The sequence below is a fragment of the Colobus angolensis genome, unplaced genomic scaffold (assembly GCF_000951035.1).
Source record: "Colobus angolensis palliatus isolate OR3802 unplaced genomic scaffold, Cang.pa_1.0 Scaffold8, whole genome shotgun sequence".
In the NCBI taxonomy this organism is placed as follows: domain Eukaryota; kingdom Metazoa; phylum Chordata; class Mammalia; order Primates; family Cercopithecidae; genus Colobus; species Colobus angolensis.
In genome coordinates, this window is record NW_012121820.1 from 10965175 (window position 1) to 10970946 (window position 5772).

The 5772-nt window shown below is 42.4% G+C and overlaps 1 protein-coding gene across 1 annotated transcript in view; it reads left to right on the forward strand.

The window, feature by feature from the left end:
* Window positions 1-2229: 2229 nt before the first annotated feature.
* The window catches only part of PTPRT (protein tyrosine phosphatase, receptor type, T), a 714397-nt gene continuing 710854 nt past the window's right edge, over window positions 2230-5772 (forward strand). Inside the window, exon 1 of the mRNA XM_011929203.1 lies at window positions 2230-2333. The gene's annotated coding sequence lies outside the window, so the exon portion shown is untranslated. The remainder of the gene's footprint in view (window positions 2334-5772) is intronic.

Consider the following 5772-nt stretch of genomic DNA (forward strand, 5'->3'; position numbering starts at 1 on the left):
TCACTGTATTTCCACTTCAAGAATTGACTTGAACTGATAGTTCCAAAAATAACTTTATAAAATCATACAGGAGAGCCAAAAGGAAACAATTTCGGACAATCAAAGCAGCATGGCATTTGTCAAGTTGACTAGATGCAGGAATTTTCAACTCTGAAAAGCCCATAGAAGTGGTTTTCCCTGGGCCTTGGGTCCTTGACACCACGCCAGCCATGGTGGTTCAAAGGTAGCCTGAGGGGGTCTCTGAGCTCCTATCATTAGTTTAAAAACCTGAGCAAAAGTACATTGGGGAAATGGAGATACTGCCCACTTCCTGGATTTTTCTGGGGGTTTCCGTGAGATACGACGTGTCAAGTTCTTCAAACAGTGTCAGAGTCATCCTAAGTGATACATGAACTCTTCACTGAGCCAGGCCACTTCTCAAGTGCCAATTCCACCCTGCCCAGTGCTCTCCCAAGAAGTCTGCCTAATTGTTCCAAGATTCTTGGCTTTTGCTGAGCTTTATAGGGGCTGACACAGATAGGTAGACCAAATAGTTCAAATCAAGGAAAAATAGCAAGGAAAGGGGTCACTTTTAATACAATATTTGGGAGCATGGAAAGAAACCTGAACCAGCAGCACAGCCCTGACTGGGAGCACCTTCTGCAGACCCTGGAGTCTATCTGGAGACACCATCCTCATTCCCAGTGCCCAGGAGGCAAGAGAGCAAAGCTGCTTGTTAAATGCTGAGTCGGGCTAAAGTGGACCTGGATTCAATTCTCTTCCTGTCTTTCACTAGTGCTGTGTAGCTTTCAGCACATTAAACTTGCTGAGCCTTGATTTCTACCTAACAGGGAAATCATAATAGTGTCTGCTTTATAGGAATGTCATGAAGTTAAGTTAGATAGAGGATGCAAAGCATTTATCATAGTACCTGGCATTGTAGGAGCTCTCAGCAAATGACATTATTGTTACTATTTGTCTCTCTGTGTATTTGACTCCCTCTAGAAAGATGGCCAAAGCCTCCTGTTAAACCTCCTTGATCCTCTCCTAACTCTCCATTTGTTTCCATTCTGGGGGTGGTCCCAGTTCGTCACCGATTTGATTGATGGCATAGAGATTCTTCATTGTGCCTCGATGAAGAAACCAATCCTTCTAGATACAAGTTATCAGCCGACGGAGAGCTGTTACTTATGTTATTATTTGTAGAGTGCAGGTAGGTGAGAACCCTTCTCCACAAAAAAGGAAAGAGATGGACCCAGGTTACTCAATATAAAACGTAGACTTAATACGAAGAGTGTCTGCTCGTACACACTCTGATTTTCATTTTTGAAAGACCTTTTCCCTGTTATGTCCAGTCCCTAGAATCAATGCCCCCTCTCATGCTCAGAAAGCACCATCACAGAGTAAGATTCTGGGGTCTTGTGACTTTGGGCAGATTTCTAGAGTTCTCTGTGCCTCCGTTCATTCACTGTGAAATAGAGAAAATAACACTACTGACTGCTTTGGGTTAGGTGAGTTACTGCAGAGAGACACTTCATGTGGTACTTATCACATAGCAAGCACTAAGAATGACAGCTACTAGTGCTTTCCTTCTCTTTTCCTCCCTCTTCCGCTCTTTGTCTTCCTCATCAGCATCCTCACCCAGGCCAAGCATACAGGTATCAGGCCCAAAGGTGCTTCACTACAGCTTTCTTTTTTTGCTTCTTGAGGTTGCAGGGAAGCATCACCTATCATGAATGTCTACACTGCTCCTGCCCCCCAATTTTTCTTCTAACTTTTGGTGTCGTAGTTTCACCTTTTGTGCAATGCCAGCCCCAGAAGAATGATCAATTTGGGTGTATTCTAAGCATGTTTGTGCCAATTTCACAGAGCAACATTGCATAGCAGCTAGTAATAGGACACAGAAATCTAAATTCACGTCCTGATTCCCTCACCCTCTGGATGTGTGTCTGTGCCAAATAATGATGTAAACCCTCAGAGCCTTGATTTTCTGATCTATGAAATGGTGATACTGTCCACTTCATGGATTTTTGTGAGGTTTCAGTGAGATACTGCATGTAAAGTTCGAACAGTGCCAGATTCATAATAAACGATCAGTGAACTCTTCGCTGAGCTGGGCCACTTCTCAAGTCCCAATTCCACCCTGCCCAGTGCCCATCCTGAGCTGCCATCCACCAACAGGGAAGTGGTGCAGGCTGTTGAATCTCATTCTTCTGTGTTCTTTGGTTTCCCTCTTAGGAAAAGCACCTCATTTTCTGCGACTCCAAAACGTGGAGGTGAATGTGGGGCAGAATGCCACATTTCAGTGCATTGCTGGTGGGAAGTGGTCTCAGCATGACAAGCTTTGGCTCCAGGTAAGCATGACAGAAGCCTCTGCTCAGACTTGTTAGGATGAGAAAGGGAAAAGAAGGAATGGAAGGAAGCAGCTCTATGGCAACACAAGTGTATTGAACAAAGACCTGCGGAGGGGGACACCAGCTAGCACTGGAGCCTGCCCCTGCTTACAAACTGTGGTAATTATAGGTCCAGGTGGGAGAGGTCTGGGCTTGTGAGATGGGGTGGGTGGTGTGGTCAGCTGCTGATAAGCAAGGAGTTTCCTGGGGTCAGGCAGTTAAGTCTGGGACTTGTCTGGCGGGATGTGTCTCATGGCCTGAGCCCCAGTGGAATTTTCTGCTCTAACCAGAATTTACAAAATGGCAGAGATTTACAAAATGGGGCAGCTTGGGCTAACAATGCTTCCTTCTCCCTTGATAAGGGAAGAAAGTGTGTGCTGTGGTGAAGGGTTTGCTGTGTAAGGGAAAGAGATATTTTTAAAGTACTCTGTTCCTTTGATGGTGCCCTGCATCTATGATCTTGTTAAATCTTAACTGTAATTCTGCTAGGCAGGCATTGGTATAACTATTTCATACATGCAGAAACCGAGACCAAAACCTCAAAGTTCTATAGCTGGAATTTGTAACTGTGACCTTTTCCAACTACCCTCTAACAAACTTTGTCTTTTAATTGTAGATTACTAGGGCTAAGGCAAACGGACTATCTTAGGTTCTGGATATGTGGTTGTCATGTAATCTTAACTGGAAGGTTCTTGGATATCCAGTGATTGACTAGTACATCTGGGTAAAATTAGAGAGTTGCTCTTTATGGGAATTTTCCACTAAAATGAACAATCTGTCTGTTCTTTGGTTAAATAAGTCCATTAGTAAAGTCCATCAGGGAAGTGTTTTAAGCTTGAATTTGCCTTCCTATTATTTCTGCTAATTCATGCTACTTTCCAAGAAAGATGAGAAAGGATCTCTTTGAGTGGGGGTTAGAGACAGAGGGCGACACATAGAACTAAAACATAACTTGTTAGAACATTAGCATGCTTGTATTAATACCAACACAAATAGCAAGTTTTTGGAGCAGCGCAGAAGTGGGAGCTGTGCTGTTTGGTGCAGGAACCACTAACTACATGTGGCTGTGGTTATTTAACATTAAAAAAATTATTTCTATACAAAAACTAGCTGGTCGTGGTGGCGAGTGCCTGTAATCCCAGCTACTTGGGAGGCTGAGGCAGGAGAATCACTTGAACCTGGGAGGCAGAGGTTGCAGTGAGCTGAGATCGCACCAGTGCACTCCAGCCTGGGCAACAGAGCAAAACTCCTTCTCAAAAAAAAAAAAATTCTAAATAGCTTTATTGAGTTATAACTGAGATGTGATGTTTAAAGTATACAGTTTTAATATGTTTATATGTGAAAGTATTACCACAATCAAGACATTGATATTGAATATACGCATGGCATCCAAAATTCCATTCCCATGTATAATCACTTCCTTCTGACTTCCCCACTCCCATCTGTCACAGGCAACCACCAATCTGCTTTCTGACAATACGTATTAGCTTGCATGGTCTAGAATTTTACATAAATGGAAGCATGCAGTGTGTACCCTTCTTTCCTACAACATACTTATGTTATTGTGTGTAACAATATTTATTATTTTTTGCTAAGAGATATTTCATAGAATGGATATACTACTATTTGTTTATCCATCTACCTGTTGATGGATACCTGTTGGGTTGTTGGCAGTTTCTGGCTATTACAAAGAAGTTGCTGTGAGCGTGCATGTGTGAGTCTTCGTAGGGACATGTTCTTTCATTTCTCTTGGGTATGAAAGTGAATGAGAAGTGGAATGGCAGGGTCATCTGGTAGATATATGGTTAACTTTAAAGAACAACGAGCTGTTTGAAAAAATGGTTGTACCATTTTACATTCCTACCAGCAGTCTCTGAAAGTTCTAGTTGTTCCATATCCTCACCAGCACTCAGTATGGTCGGTCTTTTTAATTTTAGCATTTGAATAGGTGTGTAATGGGAGCACGTTGTAGTTTTATTTTTCATTTCTTTGAGGACTGATGATACCACACGTATGTTCATGTATTGTTTTCCTAGCTGTCTCTCCACACACTTTGCTGGAAGTTCATGTTGTCATTTCTCTTCTTGAATTTTAGCCATTTCCTGCAGTTAGAAAATCCTTGGGCATAAAGAGCCCATCTAGGGGCCAACAGTTCATCCGTGCCACTTAGCAGCACTGCAGAGTGAAATACCTGTTCTTTCTGCTTCCCGAGGTTGCTTGCAGACCACAGGAGAGCGCAGGAAACCTCCACATGTCACCTCAGTATTCAGTAGTGTTATTTACTCTTTTCATTACAATTAGTGTTCAGATGTATTAGGCTGCCAAGAAGCTGTGTGATTTCAATGGCGTTGCCTCAGGTGGGTCACGAGAATGAGGCAGGACCATCACAATATTTTCAGCAACTTTGTTTGGGTTTTCCAATTATTTTCTGATTGTTATTGTGGCAGTTCTGAGTTGCATGCCCTGAACCTTGGGTCTGTCAGTGGGAGGATGTTAAAGGAGATCATAATTGAATATTTGAAGAAAACAGATGGAAACACATGACATGGAGCTCTTCCACGTCTTATCTTCTTGTCAATGTAAACCAAATCTTATTTCACAAAGCGTCTTCCAGGTGGCTTTCAATGGGACATAAAACATGACAAGATATCATAAATTAAAAGTGAGGCAACACCAGATAGAAGGAAAAAATACACAGAGCTGGTAATAATGCAAAAACTGCATTTCTGCACACCTGTTACTAACTGGTGGGTCAGACACACAGCCTGCAGCTTTGTAACCACTAGTGGAATAAAGGAAACTCGTCAGATACGCAGTTCACAATGTCTGTGAGATAAACAAAAAGCAATTGCTCAGGAAAATTCTACCTGTTGTTCACACAGAAGCCAGACAGGAATTGTTCCCAGGAGTCCCTGTAAAGAAAACACTGTATGATGCAATGAACAATTTTCCCCACCACAGTCTTACTGAGGTCACACAAGTGAGTTTCACAGGCCTGTTTCTTATGACGGCTGTAAGAAAGCAGTCTGGGGAGGAGAAGGTGGGGAGGGGGTGAAGTGGACAAGAGGATATGGCAGCGTCCGCTGCTGTCTGCCAATCTGTCTCCATCCTGGGGCACTTGAAACGTATCTGGGAGGTGAATAGATTCAGTAACGATTTTTCCAAGGAAACTTCCCTAAATATTGTCTCTCTCATCTACATTTCAGAAAATATTGGGAGGTACACAGTTTATATTGTGCTCTCTGACAAATACCTGTGTGGCTAGGTAAGTCCAGGCTTATGTGCAGTAGGGTAATTGGAAGTAGATTGTATTAGGGTTCTCAAGAGAAGCTGTGTGTGTGTGTGTATAATTTTATATATTTTAATATATAATAGTATGTTATATATTGTATAACATAAT